We start from the raw sequence: 20,496 nt of genomic DNA, 5'->3' as shown, positions 1-20,496 counted from the left end.
TTACATGTTTGATATTTTTCTATGTTATTTTCAGACTTCTTACCAAGAACAGCTATTCATAAGAGAAAGTAGATCTAAAATCAATAGTAGCCCTAGCCAGTTTGGCTCAATGGATAGAGAGTCGGCCTGCAGACTCAAGGGTCCTGGGTTCGATTCTGGTCAAGGGCAGGTACCTTGATTGCAGGCACATACCCAGTAGGGAGTGTGCAGGAGGCAGCTGATTGATGTTTCTCTCTCATCGATGTTTCTAACTGTCTATCCCTCTCCCTTTCTCTCTGTAAAAAATCAAAAAAATTTATTTTAAAAAAATAAAAATGAATAAAATAAATAGCATTGTTCAGGGATCCAGACCAATTAGAGTACTCTGTTTTATTTGTTTTTGTCACTAAGATATAAAGAACAAGGTACTTTGCATATCAGGTATTTAACACTTACTGTAGAGTGTCCATTTACAATACCTAATTCTTAAGCTTTGTAAAGCTCTTAGCGGTGTGACCAATCGAAAGACAGGAGAATTACAGTCCTTAGGCATGGTTCTGGAGTCACAACTCTCTGACCTTCATTATTTTCCCCCTTAATGTGTTCATCTGTTTATGGGAATAATTATTCTGTCTCTATTAAACTAATGAATGAGTGGACAACTAGATTCAAAAATAAATTTTTAAAATAGATTTTTAAATTTTGAATGCTCTGTGGTAAAGTTTACGAGAACAGGGTTATAATGTATACTAGGGGCCCGGTGCATGAAATTCGTGCACTGCGTGTGTGTGTGTGTGTGTGTGTGTGTGGCGGGGGAGTGTCCCTCAGCCCAGCCTGCCCCCTCTCACATACTGGGAGCCCTCAGGCGTTGACCCCCATCACCCTCCAATCGCAGGATCGGCCCTTTGCCCAGGCCTGACGCCTCTGACAGAGGCATCAGGCCTGGGCAGGGGACCCTCATTTCCCCCCATCACTGGTTCTGCCCCCATCCCAGGCCTGATGCCTCTGGACCAGGCATCAGGCCTGGGCAGGGGAACCCCAGACCCCTCCGATTGCTGGCTCTGCCCCTTGCCCAGGCCTGACACCTCTGCCAGAGGTGTCAGGCTTGGACAGGGGACCCCCATCTCCCCCCGATCACTGGCTCTGGCCCCCGCCCAGGCCTGAGGCCTCTGGCCCAGGAATCATGCCTGGGCAGGGGACCCCCATCTCCCTCTGATTGCTTGCTCCACCCCCCGCCCAAGCCTGATGCCTCTGACCCAGGCTTCAGGCCTGTGCAAGGGGACCATCATATCCCCCCAATCCCCGGCTCCGCCCCCCACCCAGGCCTGATGCCTCTGGCCCAGGCATCAGGCCTGGGCAGGGGACCCCCAGCCCCCCATCCAGGCCTGATGCCTCGGCCACAGGAGTTGACCCTCATCACCCTCCGATCACCAATCACCGGATCAGCCCCTTGACCAGGCCTGAGGCCTCCGGCAGAGGTGTCAGGCCTGGGCAGGGGACCCCCAGCTCCCCGCGGTTGCAGGCTCCACCCCTGCCCAGGCCTAACGCCTCTGGCCTAGGTGTCCGGCCCAGGCAGCGGGGACCCGCAGCTGCTGCGGCCCCGCGATCGTGGGCTCCGCTTTAGGCCCAGGCAAGGGACCCCTAGCTCCCGGGACTGCCAGCTTCGACCGTGTCCAGCTCCCATCGCTGGCTCCACCCCTACTTCCTGCTATCACTGGCCACGGCGGAAAAGGCACCTGATTCTCTGATCATGGCTGGGGGGCAGGGCAAAGGCGGCCCCAGGGCCGCCTTTGCCCTGCCCCCCAGCTCTTAGCTCCCCCCTGGGTTTCTGATCACTGACAGTGGCAGGGAGCTTCTTCCTGCTTTCCCTTTCGCCTCCCTGCATTGTGCCTACATATGCAAATTAACCGCCATCTTGTTGGCAGTTAATTTGCATATAGCCCTGATTAGCCAGTGAAAAGGGTAGCGTCGTACGCCAATTACCATTTTTCTCTTTTATTAATGTAGATTAAAATAAACCAATTTTCTATGTTAGAGTTTGTCCTCGTATTTGGTAGACAGTTTATTAATTTGAAACTGTGCTATAAAATGTTGTGATTTGTGGAATGGTAAGCACCTTGAAGGACTTTTTAATTGGGAAGGTTTTTTTTGTCTTTGGCTACAAGTCCCCTTTCAAGGAAAATCTCTACTATAATTAAATGTAGAATTCTTAACATTGGACCCTCATTTAGCAAGGAAACAATATAGGCGATCAGTATAATTTTTCTTCAAAGCTTTTAAAATTTATATGAGAGGTCACTCCTAATGGCATTTGATGTTTTGCTTATAATTTGCTACACCTGTATTTTTCCAAGAGTAAATTATTAACATGCGAATTCATTTGAAATTCCATGCTACTTAAAATTACTAGTTGGAATGTTAGTTTTATTTTAGTGCTCCTTTCTTTCCAGGATGGAATTTACTAATGGGAGATAATAAGTCTGTTTGCTATTTCCTTTTGTTTTAACTGTCACTACAATATCTATTGTGAATCAATATTTAGGAGTGATTTTGCCTTTTAAGTCTCATAAACATTAACAAATGCTATTTGATTCACTTACAAATTATGTGAGAAGAGCCATGAAATTTTCCTAACCTTTTCTGTAGCTCAATAAATCACAAACAGACAAGAAAGTTAAGCACTACTTCAGTGGAAAATCAGCAGACAGATGTAGCACACATTCCCCTCAAAATAATTCAGAACCTGTTTCAATTTATCAAATGCCTACTTTATCTGTCAAAACAATGTCCTTTCTCAAATAAAGGGCATTGTTTCTGTAGCAAGAAAAAAGGTTCTGATGTATTGTTATCTGCAAATGGATGGCGGAATAATGGAACAACAGGCAGTGTTTCAAACTAAGAGATCAAAGGCCGGAATGCATTACAAATCTTGTTAAAATAAATGAGGATAAGAGCATAATTCCAATAAAGACCTTTAGAGTCTTAAACAATCTCTCTCTCTCTTTTTTTAAAAAAGAGATCTTTAAAAAAGAACCCAAATCTCCTAACAAACACTGAAAGGTTTCTGCTGCTTCTCTCAAAGAACTTCAATTCTCAAAGAAACACACATTTGTGGGACTCTCATGCAAGCTGGATATCAGTACCTTTTTGACATGCTGATATTTTAGAATTTACCGATGCTGCTACTCTTTCTATTTGTTACATTTATCCATGCACATAATACTCAAGGAGCTAAACACTGTTTTATAACATATCCAAACACAAAACTTATATTATTATGAAGAGGCATAACTAAATAAATGTCCTTATTTTGTAAAATTAAGCTAATAAAAGTAGTCTCCCTTATGAAAAAAATTTTTCTTCTTGAGTGATTTTAGTCCTTGAATATGTAGCATATAAAACAAAATTCATAATTACAATTTTAAATGAAATATTTCCTTCTTTAGCAGTATCAAGAAAATTCAAATATGATCATGGCAGCACTGAGCATTACAACTGTGATGTATGTGTACACAATCAGTTAGTTGTTATCACTTAATCTTTGTCATTCGCAAACATTTGCTTTAACCTAAACATGTTAGATATTTATGATGATTCCTTCAGCCTAATTGATCTGGAGCTGAAATATGACAATGTAGCCTGATGTATCTGTCTGCTATACGATTGCAGGTTACTCTCTTTTTATTTTTATTTTTTATATTTTATTGACTTTTTACAGAGAGGAAGGGAGAGGGATAGAGAGCTAGAAACATCAATGAGAGAGAAACATCGATCAGCTGCCTCCTGCACATCTCCCCACTGGAGATGCGCCCGCAACCAAGGCACATGCCCTTGACCGGAACCGAACCCAGGACCCCCCAGTCCACAGTCCAACGCTCTATCCACTGAGCCAAACCGGTTACGGCGGTTGCTCTCTTTTTAAAAAATATTCTAGCTCTTCATTTGGGTTAATTTTGTTTGTTTGTTTATTGATTTCAGAGAGGACGGGAGAGAGAGAGAGAGAGAGAGAGAGAGAGAGAGAGAGAGAGAAACATCAATGATGAGAGAGAATCATTGATCGACTATGTCCTGTACACCCCCTACTAGGTATCAAAACCCACAACCTTGGCATGTGCCCTGACTAGGAATCAAACCCATGACCTTCTGGTTCATAGGTCAATGCTCAACCACTAAGCCATCCCAACCGGGCAGTTAGTTTTGTTTTTAAATGCAACCATGACCTTTGTCAGTTGCTGGAGTACCTTCTTAAATCTATTGAGCAACTTTGTCTTCAAAAGGAATTCTCTATTCAGTAATAACCTTTGGAATTGATGAATATAAAATGCATTAATTCTTGACCATATATATGAACACAATCTTATAGCTGAGTAGTCTTTTAAAACTACTGGGTAGTTATTAATGTCAATGACCACTTCAGTTATCTGAGAACAATTCCTGGAAAAGAAAACAAAAATTATTTTATGTAATATAATATAGGTTTTGATACTTACTACTTGACACTAAGATTGTAAGATAGTGTGATTAAACATAATTTGTAATCTAAAACTTAGTTTTCTCACTTATACTAATAAATATTTGAATTAAACAATACATATTAAAAACCATTTTGAATTACATACCATTGACTGTGCTGGCAATTAGAGGCAGAAAGAATTCCAAGACTTTGTCCTGCCTTTAGGAAGGTCACAAGCACATACTAAAAGAACATCTTAACTGTTCCAATTATTTTTTTTATAGTCTCTCTACCATCTCATACATGCTAAGGCGTAGACTCATGTAAGATGAATTTAAATTAAAACAGCAGGCTTTGCCCAACCGGTTTGGCTCAATGGATAGAGTGTCAGCCTGCGGACTCAAGGGTTCCGGGGTTGATTCTGGTCAGAGGCATGTACCTTGGTTGTGGGCACATCCCCAGTGGGGAGTGTGCAGGAGGCAGCTAATCGATGTTTCTCTCTCATCGATATTTCTAGCTCTCTATCCCTTCTCCCTTCCTCTCTGTAAAAAATCAATAAAATATATTTTAAAAAAAACAGCAGGCTTCAAATATTTTTAAAAAGAATTTATTATTCTGCACAAATTTTTATTTCAAAAATATGTAAATACATAAATATGCTGTATATCCAGAATCCTATTTATATATTCACGTATTCAAGAAGTGTGTATACGTAGATGTGTACAGACATACACATGCATATAGTCATTTATTTATCCATCAGCCCATGCCCATCCATTTACCCATCCATCCAGTATTATTGATTAAAACTCTTAAAGCCCGGGTCAAGTTTGAATTTAAATTCTGTCTCAAGAGCTATAGGACTCTAACCAAGTAAGTGCCTTGAGGCACGCAGAGTGTAGAGCAACAGGCCCTGTTTCCTTCTTCAGTAAATGCAAATTCTGGGCAAAGAGATATTTCACAAGAACCTTGCCAAAAACATAGTAGTTTAGTGCAATCTATGAAATTTGACATCTGGAAGATCTGCATACACAGAGCCTCACATGATGTACTTGAGTTCATCTCATTTGTTTCCAATGATACGGTCAGTGTTAGCGATCGCCACATCTATAAGTGGTTTGACCAAAGGTGTCCAAGAATATGTCTCTATTTAACAAAATAATTTATTTTAAAGAAACCATGGGCTTACCCATTATCATAAATAAAACCTTCACAGGGCATAAGACATGTTTAAGATGTGTTCTTTCAAGTAAAAGTACATGTGAGAGGAGAGAGCAGTTGATAAGACAGGATACGGGACAGTCTTCATCACGGTGAAGTTTCTGCCCTGACCTCCCACAGTGTGTTCTGATTTCTGTCTTGAAACTCTCTTGAAAACGGAAGCTTCCCAACAGCAGTGCCAACACCTCTAAGTGCCTGACCATGGAGTCTGGCAAAGAAGGCTTCTCTAACTTACAAATACTTATCTTCACAGTTTACCTTGATCCTTGATTCTATATAGGGATGGGTAGAATGCAAATAGGTTATATTTCAAATGATATGGTAATCCATTATAAACATTTACAATTAGAAACACATAGGCAAGTTTATCAGATTAATAAAATAAATTCTGAGAGAATTCTTCATCAATTTAAGGTTAGGACAAACCATCCAGAGGAAAAAATAAAACCCTCCTATCGAAGCCCTAGCTGGTTTGTCTCAGTGGATAGAGCGTCATCCTGCGGACTAAAGGGTCCCAGGTTTGATTCTAGTCAAGGGCACATGCCTGGGTTGTGGGCTCAGTACCAGGGAGTGGGGGGAAGCGTGCAGGAGGCAGCTGATCAATGATTCTCTCTCATCATTGATGTTTCTATCTCTTTCTCCCTCTCCCCTCCTCTCTGAAACTAATAAAAATATATTTTCAAAAAACCTTCTATTGAAGACCAGCAGTAGAGGAGACCTGGCACAAACTGTAGCGTGATGACACTACAAAAGAAGATGAAGAGAAAGGATTATTCAGGGGATAACTTTTGTCTAGGGCAGTGATGGCGAACCTATGACACGCGTGTCAGAGGTGACACGCGAACTCATTTCTTTGGTTGATTTTTCTTTGTTAAATGGCATTTAAATATATAAAATAAATATCAAAAATATACATCTTTGTTTTACTATGCTTGCAAATATCAAAGAATTTCTATATGTGACACGACACCAGAAAAGTTAAGGTTTTTCAAAATGCTGACACGCCGAGCTCAAAAGGTTCACCATCAACTGCTCTAGGGCAAAAGATTATTTTTAGTGCACATCTACAAACTAAGCAGCATCATTTGGGTTGAGTTTGAAGCCTACATAATTCAGATTAACAAACAATGGTTGCCTTGTTGATTGGATCATTTGGTTAATTTAGAGAACCCAATGAAGGGAGAAACTTAATCACACAAGTTTAAAGTACTTTGCAGTATTTCAAAAATTTCACTTGAAAAATAGTTGCAGAACAAGATAATGATTTACAAAATTTAGTTATTTACAGCAATTAGTGTGGGATATTGTTTAAATTGATGCATTTTGTGATGTAATCTGAAAATAGGTAAGTAGAATAGGCACTATACAGGAATTGCTTATCTTTACCAGTATTGCACATCTTTTCAAAAGCTCAGTCATCTTTTTGATCACTTTATTATTTGTCTTTAAATTCTATAAACAAAATTAAAAATATTGCCAAAACTTAAGAGAAGTTAATAGCATTAAGAAATATTCTCTAACAAAGTGAAGGACAATATAATACTTCATTAACTATAAGGACATTTGACAGTAAATATGTATGCTCTCCAAGTTTTTTATTAATATGAAGAAAACATTCACACTCTAAAGCAGAAGTGATAATGCAACAATTTAAAACAACAAAAATGCCTCTATGAATATTAAGTCAATAACTTTCTTTGGAAATATAAAATGTGCTTTGCACAGAAAATTAATGTGGTTTGTTGCATGTAAATTACCATATTTTAAACAAAAGATATCCTCAACAACCATTTTAATCTTTGCTATATTTTACATACAGTACTTTCAAAGTCATATTTCAGTGTTGACATATTTCAAATAAAGAAAATGGACTGTTGTAATCCTTTGTATGCTGTTTTCATTCAATTAGCTCTATCTTTCTTTTTCTAAGCAAACAAGATGGCAATTTACTCAAAGTCAACCCATAATAACATATATCAGCCAGAGTTGAACAAACACAGTGCTGCTCATGCTACACCTTTTAAAATCAAACAATTTTAAATAAAAGCAAACATGAACATAAATAGTGTTTCCCTGTGGGATTTTACTGTTGACAGAAAAAATGATAAAAACAAAAATGGTTTGAATTTGTAAGGAAGTTAAATTATTCAGGAAATGTTTTATTAACTGATAGCAGAGAGAACAGCATGTTGGTCTTTGTATTATGCAGTAATGAAAGAATAAAATATATGATTTGTGGCTTATTTTAAAAACACACACCAAAAACTCTTCCTAACCGTATTAAAATTACACATGGTAGTTGAAAACCACATTCTTATCAAGCACTCACAAAAATATAATTCTGTTTAAATATCTGTGTGTATTTTTTCTTAAATGTTAGTTGCAACATTTCAAAGGTGAAAGAAAAAGTTGTTTGCCAGTACAGAGTTTTGAGAGGGCTCGTGGTCTATATTTTCAACATATTACAACAGAAATTCAAGGGAAGCAGAATCTTCAACCACAAATAGATACTTTTATTTCTTTTAGCATTTTCTCTTTGGGATCTTGAACTGTCAGCTGCCTAAAAATATTACTCTTCTATGATAAAAATGAAAGGCTATGACCTACAAAATACTATTGACAGGACATTTATTTGCTCTTAATTTGGATGAAATAAAAGTGATGTTAAACAAATGGGAAGTCTGTAAATGTTTACAATTGGATATTTATACCAAATTGTACGAACAAAAGTGGGATTCCTTGTAAAGTTAAATTATTTGATATAATCTTGTGCCAAATCATGTAAGCTAAGCAAATGTATTAAAAATAAAAATAAAATGCCCAGCTGGTGTAGCTAGCTCAGCGGTTGAGCATCGATGCAGGAACCAAGAGGTCACTGGTTCGATTCCTGGTCAGGGCATATGCCCCGGTTGTGAGTTTGATTCCCTGTGGGGATCATGCAAGAGGCAGCTGATTAATGATGTTTCTCTCTCTTTGATGATTCTATCTCTCTATCCCTCACCCTTCCTCTCTCTCTAAAAAAATCAATAAAAACATAAAAAAGAAAGACAACTAGAGTGTCTATAAAAAAAAGAGAAAGTAATATGTTTACCACCTGCCCTTATATAGTTTAAATTACATCTATAATAATAAAAGCATAATATGCTAATTAGACCGGGCAGCCAAATGACCTTCCGGACCTCATTCCAGATGTCATTCCTGACATCCTTTGGACAAAGCCACGGCAGTGGGGGTGAGGCAGAGGCAGAGGCAGTTAGGAGCAATTAGGAAGGCAGTTGAGTGGTTAGGAATGATCAGGCAGGCAGGTGAGAAGTTAGGGGTGATCAGGCAGGCAGGCTAGTGGTTAGGGACAATGAGGCAGGCAGGCAGATGAGTGGTTAGGAGCCAGTGGGCCAGGATTGTGAGAGAGATGTTCGACTGCCAGTGTAGGCCCAATACTGCAGGGATCTGACTGCTGGTTTAGGCCCCCAATTGGGCCTAAACCGGCAGTCAGACATCCCCCAAGGGGTCCCAGATTACAAGAGGGTGTAGGCTGGGCTGAGGGACTTCCAACTCCCCATGCACAAATTTTGTGCACAGGGCCTCTAGTATTAATATTACAAAAGTTTGGAAGTATATACTCCAGGGCTTGGATTCTAGATCCTCTACTTACTAGATATGTGACATTTGGGATATTACTATTTTTTATTCCAATTTAAATTTATTTTTGATAAATTTCTTTATCAAAAATAGACACAATAAATGGCTAGAGTGACAGTGAAATATTAAATGCATTTAGAAGATCTAGCATAAAAGATGCCTTATTAATTGGTCAGCCTTTATTGCTCATTTTAGTTTTCCTGTACACTGTAGAGTGCTTGCTCATGGTCCCTGGAAAAAATGAGTAAAGAAAGAAAAAGAGTTAACTTTATGTCAATTTTAGTAAAATGTATGTCTTTCCTTCAGCATTCTAGGTATCCTGATTGAGAATATGACCTGAATTGTCGATGTATTTATAGAACTTTATATATGAACTTGCTAAGTGTTTGGATTAAGAAGTAGAAATGCTGAAAGGACTACTCTCCCATAAAGTTGGTAGCATTATAACTTGGTACAACTTGTTTAGTATGTGGAACTTCATACAAGTGTTTTATAAAATATATGTACAATATAAAATCAGCGTCAAGAAACATTTATAACTTTTGGCATGGTAATTCTGCTTCTGGTACTTCAATCACAAAATATAATAGAGAAAATGTAAAATAATACAAGCATAATGTTGTCACCATAGCATTATTTAATATGAGGAATAACTGAAAATAATCCTTACATAAGTTACAACATAGAAACTCTTATTGTGATGTGTGGCCTAAGATTAATGATTAATAAATATTAAGACAAAGAGAAAATACTAAGTCTGTAACAATAAACAGTTCTTTCAATTATTCCCTCGATGGGATATTATGCACATCTTGATGAATGCAGTTACATGAACAAAGGCTCCTGGCATAACATTAAATGCATATGGAAAGGCTTAAAAGTACAGTAATATAACACCTAGCTTAAAAAGTAATGCAGGGAAAAAATTAAATAGGATAGTTAGGTTTCTAGATGTTTAGTTTTCTTCTCTTCCATTTTTAAGTGTTTATATTATTATATTTAAAAAACAAAGAGAAAATATTTACAAAATAAATCTAGATTTGTATTTTCATTCTGCGCTTCATCCTAATATAGAGAAGGTGTAAAAAGTTTGTTTATTGTTATAATTGTCCACATATCTACCTACATCAAGTATTAGTCTTAAATTTACCTCCATCTTCCTTTTTATTTCCCATCTTGAGGGATTAGTTTCTGGCATTTTATACAGGAGAACATATATATTGTTGAAAAGAAATGAAGTATAAGAATTCTTCTTATCCAGTGTCAATATTCAGAGTAGAAGAATATATATATATGCATGTAAGACCACAAAATTGTCATGCCATTGTTCAAATGGTTCACCTGAGACCAAGTTTAACTGTGTGTGACCATACATGGTGTGGACCCTGGATGTAAGGGATCATTTACCTGAACAGAACCGTTTGTGTGAGAATGACCTCTAGAAATCTTGCTAGCTGACAGTGTACTCACTCAACATATTTTGAAAAACATACCTTGTGTTTGCTAAAGAGTAATCTAAGCAAACGCGCTGCTGTATCATAGGCATGCAAAACTTTCATATCAATAAGACTATTTCAAGACACTTTCACCAAATTTCTGGCAGGTGTCCAGAAAAACTCTTATTTCAATCTTCTTTTTTAGTAGGTTGTTTTATTTTTATGTGGATCTTTAAAACTAGTATTCTCAAATTATTTTGTAAATGCCTTAATATGTTCATACATAAGTTAAAATGTAAAATGATGCCAGTTCTGTAACTAGCCCACCTACTGTGAGAAAATATTTCATTTATTCATAAATTATTCACACATGGAATCATGTAAGAATATTTAAATAAAAATAAATATGCTTCATTTTTTTAAGAATGTGGGCCATCAACTTTATCCCTCACTCAAATTGTCCTCTCCATGGCTGCCTTGGCTATACACAAGGCAAAGCAAAGAAAATTGGTAATGCCTGAATGAGTTTTATTATAGAGTATATTATTGTTTTATTAATGTTTTATTATAATATTGGGCAGATTTCTGTTTAAATGTTGTCTGTTTGCCAAAATTTTATACTTGTTTTGAGTCTACTTTCAAGTAGTATACATTAAAATTCTAGAAAAAAAATCTGAAGTAACATAAAATCATTATTTGATTAATTTCCCAAAATAAAGTTTTTGATCAAAATTATAACTATAGAGATATACCTAGAAATACTAGCAATATCTATAGGGATGATAATGAAGAATTATTAGATAAAGCTCAAAGAAGAAATAATGATAATATTTGTTAGGCCTCAATAATTACCCAGGTACAGTGATAAATTCATTCCTAAATAATATTTCATTTTAAATTTATAAAAAATAAAAAGTAATCTCAGCCAAGTGGCTCAGTTTGTTAGAGTGTCCTACTGTTTGCCAAAAAGGTTGTGGGTTCAATTCCCTGTCAGGGCACATACCTAGGTTGTGGATTCAATCCCCAGTCAGGGAAAGTATGGGAGGCAATCAATCGATGTTTCTCTCTCACATTGATGCTTCTCTCTCTTCTCTCTCTCTCTCTCTCTCTCTCTCTCTCTCTCTCAGCTCTCCCTTCCTCTCTCAAATCAATAAATATAACCTCGGTGAGTGTTTACATGTAAAGTAGACTGATTTCTTTGGTAAATTTTCAGATGAGAAAAAAGGATCATAATAGTTAACAACTTGCTTTAGGTTTCACAGAGTTGAAAATATTTTTTTTTTTGAAAGACAGGGAATACTTGATTCAAAACCATTAGAGAAACAAGTAAGTTGGACCTATACAAAGTATTGTGTATTAAAACATATGTCAGTAATTGTACATGAAAGTATACACTGCTACATACAAATTAACTAAACAGACCACAATTTTTCTATTTTTAAAACAGAATAAGTTTTCCTGCAAAAGGAGCACCATTTTGATATTTTTATTTATTTTTATTTTTTTAATTGTTTTATTGCTTAAAGTATTACAAAGGGTATTACATATGTGTCCTTTTTTTTCCCCACCCTTGACAATCCCCTGGCCTCCCCTACCCCCCAGTGTCTTATGTCCATTGGTTATGCTTATATGCATGCATACAAGTCCTTCGGTTGATATTTTTAAATATATTTTTATTTATTTCAGAGGGAAGAATAGAAACATCAATGATGAGAGAGAATCATCAATTGGCTGCCTCCTGCACGCCCCTACTGGGAAGCAAGCACACACCCCGGGCATGTGCCCTGACTGGGAATCAAATCACAACCTCCTAGTTCATGGGTCTGGTTGATGCTGAACCACTGAGCCACACCGGCAGGGCCATTCTGATATTTTAACTTCAGTATTCCTTTTCTGCAACAGAATCCATAGCAACCTCCTCCTAATCCTTCTCAAGGGCAACCATGTCCTTACGGGCCTCAGAAACTCTTCTTTCTTCATGCCCTCACCCATGTACCAGTGAACAAAGGCACACTTGGCATACAGCAGGTCAAACTTGTGGGCCAAGCGAGCACAGGTCTCAGCAATAGCTGTAGTGTTGATCAGCATGCACACAGCTAGCTGTACTTTGGCCAGGTCTCCACTAGGTACCACAGTGGGAGTCTGGTAATTAATGCCAACTTTGAAGCCAGTAGGGCATCAGCTTACAAACTGCATGATACAGTTGGTCTTGATGGTAGCAATGGCAGCAATGACATCTTTGGGAACCACATTGCGATGGTAAAACAGGCAATAAGCCATGTATTTAACCCTGATGAGGGTCACATTTCACCAACTGGTTGGCTGGCTCCAAGCACGTATTTGTGATCCCTGCTACAGAAAGCTGTTTATGATAGGCTTTGTCAGCAGAGATGACGGGCATATGTGGCCAGAGGGAAGGGGATGCAGGGATAAGACATTGATTTGGTCAGGAATTCATACATATCAACATTGAGGGCTCCATCAAATCTGAGGGAAGCAGTGATGGAGGACACAATTTGACCTATCAGCCTATTCAGGTTATTATAGGTTATGTGCTCAATATGGAGGTTTCTATGACAGGTATCATAGATGGCCTCATTGTCAACCATGAAGGCACAATTGGTCCAAGAAAAGATCAATGATTTTCTTGCCAATGATGTAGTGTCCATCAGCATAGTTATTGGCAGCATCTTCCTGGCCTGTGATGAGCTGCTCAGGATGAAAAAGATGGCGGTAGTTACCAGTGCAAACTTCATCAGTGACTGTTGGCTCCAGATCTACAAACACTCCCCTGGGTACATGCTTGCCAGTGCTTGTCTCTCTGAAGAAGGTGTTGAAAGACTCATTTCTGCTAACCCCACCACCAGCACCAATGGTCTTGTCACTTGGTATCTGGCCATCAGGCTGGATGCCACCTTCTAGGCAACAGAGCTCTTTTTTTTTAATATATTTTTTATTGATTAAGATATTACATATGTGTCCTTGTCCCCATGTTACCCTCTACCCCCCCCCCCGCTCATGCCTTCACCCCCCCATTGTCCGTGTCCATTGGTTAGGCCTATATGCTTGCATATAAGTCCTTTGGTTGATCTTTCCCCCTTACCCCTCCCCTCCCCTACCTTCCCTCCAAGGCCGGACAGTCCAATCAATGCCTCTCTGTCTCTGGATCAGTCCTTATTCATCAGTTTATGTTGTTCATTGTATTCCACAAATGAGTGAGATCCTATGGTATTTATCCGCTCTCCAGTTCCATCCATGCTGTGGCAAATGGTAAGAGTTCCTTTTTCTTCTTCCTCTTCTTAAAGAATACCTTTCAGCATTTCATATAATGCTGGTTTGGTGGTGATGAACTCCTTTAGCTTTTTCTTATCCGTGAAGCTCTTTATCTGACCTTCTATTCTGAATGATAGCTTTGCTGGATAAAGTAATATTGGTTGCAGGTTCTTGCTATTCATCACTTTGAATATTTCTTGCCACTCTCTTCTGGCCTGTATGGTTTCTGTTGAGAAATCAGCTGACAGTCGTATGGGTACTCCCTTGTAGGTAACTGAGTTTCTTTCTCTTGCTGCTTTTAAGATTCTCTCTTTATCTTTTGCTCTTGGCATTTTAATTATGATGTGTCTTGGTGTGGTCCTCTTTGGATTCCTTTTGTTTGGGGTTCTCTGTGCTTCCTGGACTTGTAAGTCCATTTCTTTCACCAGGTAGGGGAAGTTTTCTGTCATTATTTCTTCAAAAAGGTTTTCAATATCTTGCCCTCTCTCTCCTTCTCGTACCCCTATAATTCTGATGTTGGTACGCTTGAAGTTGTCCCAGAGGTTCCTTACACTATCTTCATATTTTTGGAATCTCTTTTCTTTTTTCTTTTTCGGTTGGGTATTTTTTGTTTCTTTGTATTTCAAATCTTTGACTTGATTCTTGGGATCCTCTTGTCTGCTGTTGAATCTCTGTAAATTATTCTTTATTTCAGTCAGTGTATGCTTAATTTCTAGTTGGTCCTTTTTCATGTCCTCCATGGTCTCTATACTTATTGAGGGATTCATTAAATTTATCGGCGGTTTCCATAAAATTCTTGAAAAACCTTATAAATGTGGCCTTGAACTCTATATCCAGTCATTTGCTTTCCTCCATTTCTGCCATTTGTGACCTGTTTCTTTGTCTCCGCATTTTTTATGCTTCCCTGTGTTGATAGAGTGGCCCTGTGCGCCAGGTGTCCTGTAGGGCCCAGTGGCTCAGCCTCCCCAGTTACCTGAGGTGGATACTCTTGGTGCACTCTTGGTGCCTTGGTTGTTGTAGGATCACTGGGAGGAATTGACCTCCAGGCCAGTTGGCTGAGGGAATCAGCTGTGTCTGAAGTGGGAGAACTTCTGTGCTGAAGACACCCTTCTTGCCGGGAGCCGGTCCATCCTTGCTGTTTCAAGGGACCTGGCATATATGGCATATGGTTCTTAATATGTTTGCTCACCTTCTTGGTGCTGTGTTTTAACCAAGGTCACCTCTCTGAGAAAGGTTGTTTCCCCAGGTAGGGATTTTCCCCTGAAGTTAGGGAGGGGATAAAACCCCTCAACTAAGTGCCAGGCGGGTAACTAATCACTTTAACTACGAACAATCATGCTTAAGCTACATAATCTTTACTCCCTGGAATGGAGATAAGAAACGCCCTAACCTTTGTAATAGAGATTGATAGGATTGAATCAACTGGTATAAATACAGTTGTAACAAGACAGAAAGACACAGAACTTAGAACACAGAACTCAGAAGACAAGACCAAGAGAGACAGAATTCAGAAAACAGAACCTACACAGAACGTTCTCTAGAGACAGAAGAATTTCGCTGGAGAGAACATGGCAAAAGATCCTGGACTGAACCTGACTACAGAAATTGGCAAGAGAACCTGACTAGAACCTGGTGACTGAACCTGGCTGGAGAACCTAGCGAGGGAACATGGCCACAGAACCTGGCTGGAGATCTGGAGCAGAACCTCTCTGGAGATCCAGACCAGAACTTGGCTAGAGATCCTGGCTAGGCTGCTGATCAACTGAACGCTGTCTCCATATCATTCCTTCTTCGCCGACTCCGTCTACACCTTTGGGGAACCCCTGGACCTGCTGGGGTTGGACCCCAACACCTTCTGGGGCAAGACTTGCTTCAGTGGGGCTTTGGTGCTCACTGAGTCTGCTCCCTGAGTGTGTCCCTTATGGATCTGAGGAGTTGCAATCTGGATGGTCCCCCTCTGACCACTGGGTACAGTGGCTCCTGGATCTAAGGAGGTGCTGATTCAGCCTCTGCCTGAGGCCACACAGCAGGAGCCACAAAGAGGCTCAGCTGTGAAGCAATGCAAGCCGCTGCGGGGCCTTGGGCCTTCTCTTGGAAGTTCTGGGTCTGCCTGGCTCGGCTTCAGTTAGGTACATTCACATGCAAAAGCCTCTGCCACAGCCTGGGCGGGGCGGGGTCTCAGGGAATCAAAGGGCGAAGCAAGCAGCTATGGCTGATTCTCCGCCCAGCCCTAAGGAGTCTCGCGTCTCAGTGTCCCGGTAACAGCTGCAAGCACCTCTGAGGGAAAGCCGCTCTCAAGTTCGCCCACTGCCCGACAGTCTAGCTTCTCCTCGTATGAGTCCTGGGTCCCCAGAGACTTCCCGGAACTGGAGTTCAGAGCAGTCGGGAGCTTTTGATTCAAAAAGACAGCCGCGTCCTCAGGTGCCACCCCCTTTCCTCGCGCGCGCGAGCCGCCGTACCTCTGCCCTTCACTTCCGCAGCTCCTCTGGTTCTCAGTGTGCTTTTCTTTCCTTCTAGTTGTAGAATTTACACTCAGCCAGCCTTCCTGTTGTTCTGGATGATGTCCGCTCTGTCCTTTGCAGTATTTTTCAATTTTGTGGGAGGCGGCAATTTCCCGGTGTTTATGCTGCCATCTTAGTTTCCCCCTAGTCTAGGCAACAGAGCTCTTAACAGGCATTACCGATCTGGACACTGACCTGGCCAACATGGATGAGGATGCACTCACACATGGTGCCGCTTTGTGGCTGCCTAGCAGATGGCAGAGGTCTCAGAATTGAATATCTTGATTGAATGACACCTTTGGTAAAACACAAAAAGCGCTTTTAACGTCACAAAATGTGGGTAATCATGAAATATCATTCTAGCATATATAAAAGGTACACATTGTCTGTGGGTGGCACTGGCATGCTAAAACTAAATACAAATAAAGGAAAGCAGAATAAAGATGAAAATATATTTTATCAAAAATAGAAGACCTACAGATTGATTAAAATATCTAATATTTTCAAAATTTTCAGGTAAGTTTTACCTATAAAACCTTATATAGATATAATTGATGGTATGTAAGCACAAAACACAATATTTTAATAACATAAGAGTTTTTTTAAAATGAATTTAGAGACCCAGATTTTTACCCAGAAATTCAGAAAATAGAGAGTCTATGATTCTTAAAAGAATTTGTACAGGCAATCATATATCTTTCAAGGCAATACTAACCATGACACTAAGTACTTTAGTATTTGGAAAGGTGTACAATAAAAGTGATTGCTTAATGACAACTTTAAAATGAAAAATTTCTAGTCTAATTAAAAGAATGATAATTAATGGTAACTATATTGAACTTTTCTGGAGTTCTCATCCACTTTTTGCTACAAATCAAATCTAGGAATGTGTTATGCTTGTGTGTGTGTCTTCAAGACTAGAGCCAGTTAGTGATATATGATTTATTCAGCTATGTCTTACCTAAAATTTATGTCATTACTGTGGTATTATGTGACATATTGAGTTCTATCTGTGATACCTGAAGCCACCTTCAGGTACGGCCTGTGGTCCAGGCCCAAGAATTAAATGATACTATTGCTGCCTTGAAGGTTAAATATTGACTAGTGACTTGGTGAGCCTATCAGTCTTGCTAAGAGATCTACTTCTGACAAGCAATGCTAAAGTCAAGTTAACAACCCCCTTGGTCTCCACACACGAATATACATAGTTTACAAACTTATGTACCATCATAAGATAAAGCTTCCTGATTCCACATGGACTTCTAAATGTTTATTGCCCTGTATGATTGAAACTCTTCTTAACGATTTCCTTTAATTTTACTTTTCTTACTTTTTGTATCAAGTCATTAGGGAGCATTAGTTTAAGTTACCAGAAGCGAAGGGTAAATAATGTCAGTAGGGATGGGAGTAAGGCAAGGCATATCACAATACACAGGCCATTGTATAGATAAAGAAATTTTTCTAAGACACAGGTTAAGTCCAAGGAAATTAGTTGCAGCAGAGGGAAAAATAAAAGGCTATCAGAGATTTTAAAATGGTTCAGAATACTGGAAGTAAGATTTCACAGTGGAATTTGGATATTCCAGCTGCTAAGGCAGAGAGGCTTTTAGACTTCTGACTTGCTTTATATTGCCTGCTAGTTGTGGACAACTGTGAGAATGAAGTTGTTGACCAAAAATAGATGAAAAATGAGCATTAATTGTCTAAGCAAGGCAAAGGAAAGGTGACTAGATCACAACCTAGGGCTAGGATGGGGGCAGTACCTTGCTATTGTAGTTCTTACACATGCCCACTAATAGGCCTAGTGAAAAGGTTCCCCAAATTGACAATCTAATTTGCTCTTTGAATTAACTTATTTCATCACATAATTTCATAAAAAAAAAAGGAATTTTGAGTGAAAATGTATTTATAGACCTAGCTAGTTTGGCTCAGTGGATAGAGCATCGGCCTGTAGACTGAAAGATCCCAGTTCAATTCCAGTCAAGGGAATATGCTCCATCCCCAGTAGGGTGATGCTAGAAGCATCTGATCAATGACTGTCTCTCATCATTAATGTTTCTATTTGTCTCCCTCTTCCTTCCTCTCTGAAATCAATAAAAAGGTCCTATCTAATAATAGCCAAATATGGTAATTGACCATAACTTCGCTACACCTCCCATTGGCTAATCAGTGAGATATGCACAATGGCCACCAGGAGGCAGACTCTCAACGCAGGAACTGCCGAGCTGCAGTGACTTAGCAGCTGCAGTTCTTGAGTGACGCACCCAGAATCAGAGAGGAGGGAGCCTAATACCAGGTTGCATCACCTGAGAACCACCCTCTCGCAAGCTGGGACCCCTAGGGGGATGTTGGAGAGCTGGTTTCAGCCCAATCCCCTCAGGCCAGGCCGAGGGACCCCACCAGTGCACAAATCCATGCACCAGGCCTGTAGTATGTGTATTCTATATAATAAAGAGGGAATATACAAAATGACCATCACTCTACCACAAAGATGACGGTGCCCACAGCAGAGGAGAGGGTTTCCTTAACACAAGATGGCTGCACCCACAGCGGAGGCCAAGTTCCCATAACAAGCATTAATGACGCCCTAACTGGTTTGGCTCAGTGGATAGAGCATCAGCCTATGAACTGAAGGGTCCTGGGTTCGATGCTGGTCAAGGGCATGTACCTTGGTGGCGGGCACAACCCCAGTGGGGGGTGTGCGGGAGGCAGCTGATTGGTTTCTCTCTCATCAGTGTTTCTAACTCTCTATCCCTCTCCCTTCCTCTCTGTAAAAAATCAATAATAAAATAAAAAAGCCTTAACGAGAAATCGGCAGGGATCTGAGGTTTCCTCCCCCCCCCCACATGGTCCTTGACAGGGTACCTCAGGCTGCACCCCCCGCCCAGCAGGGCTTGACAGGGGACCTGAGGCTATGCCCCTGCCCCTGGTGGGGCTTGACTGGGGACCTCAGGCCACACCCCCCACCCAGTGGGGTTTGACAGGGAATCTCAGGCTGTGTCCTCCACCCAGTGGGTCTTGATGGGGGACCTCAAAGTGTGCCCCTTGCCCCATCTCCGGGCCAGGGGACCTGAGGCTGCACCCCCTGCCCGGCGGGGCTTGACAAGGGTGGGATCGGCCAGGTCTGGATCTAGTCCAATGGGGAGGGGGCTGACAGGTCTGGGTCTCACACGATTTTGAGGCACATGTGGGTGGGCGGGAACTTGACTCTGGGTCCCGTGGTGCTCCCCAGACTCTGACAGGAGGAAGATTTTCATATTCATTTTACTAATTTTCTTTCATCTCTGACACTTCTATTATAAAGAAAGGGCAAATAGCAATCCTATCTAATAAAAGGGTAATATGCAAATTAACTGTCACTCCATCACAAATATGTTGGTGCCCATAGCCACAAGATGGCAGCGTCCAGTTCTCTCAGCCCTGTCAGAGTTCCCCAGTCCTGGGGAGCGGCCACTGAGAGCGGGGAGCATGAGCAGCCTGGTGGAATGCTTGTTTCGTCGCAATGAGGCAAGTGTTCATCCTGGCCCCGGCAGGAGAGGGAGGGTGGGGATTGGGAATGCTTGCGTAGTCGATGAGGCAAGCGTTCTGCGCCTGGCCATGGATGGGCCTCTGGGATGTGGAGAGCCTCTGGGCAGCAGGCCCTCAGTGGCCAGGCCTCACAGAGAGCTACTGGTGCATGGATTCATGTGCAGGGCTACTAGTATTAAAATATTTCCTCTAATTAATACCCTTATGATGTGCATGAATTTCGTGCACTGGGCCACTAGTATGTGTATGTGTGTATATATTTATATATTTACATATAGTCTTTATATAATGGAGATTAAAACTGAGTCTTCTGGAGTATGTAATAGTAAGTAACCATGAAAAGTACTTATTAGTGCAAATGTACTTAGCAAAAGCAAATATGTGTTTTTATATTGGAAAGAACACATATAATTTTATTTTAAAATGTGTCTAAGTTCATGGAACTAAGACTAGTGTTTCTGTGCTG

The 20,496-nt window shown here is 40.3% G+C and overlaps 1 pseudogene; it reads right to left on the bottom strand.

The window, feature by feature from the left end:
• Positions 1 to 12,607: 12,607 nt before the first annotated feature.
• LOC132228430 (tubulin alpha-1 chain-like) lies at positions 12,608 to 17,403 on the bottom strand (annotated as a pseudogene).
• Positions 17,404 to 20,496: the final 3,093 nt, after the last annotated feature.

The sequence above is a fragment of the Myotis daubentonii genome, chromosome 2 (assembly GCF_963259705.1).
Source record: "Myotis daubentonii chromosome 2, mMyoDau2.1, whole genome shotgun sequence".
NCBI classification, from domain to species: Eukaryota; Metazoa; Chordata; class Mammalia; order Chiroptera; family Vespertilionidae; genus Myotis; species Myotis daubentonii.
Note: the sequence above shows the minus strand (reverse complement) of the source record. Positions and strands in the feature narration are given on the sequence as shown.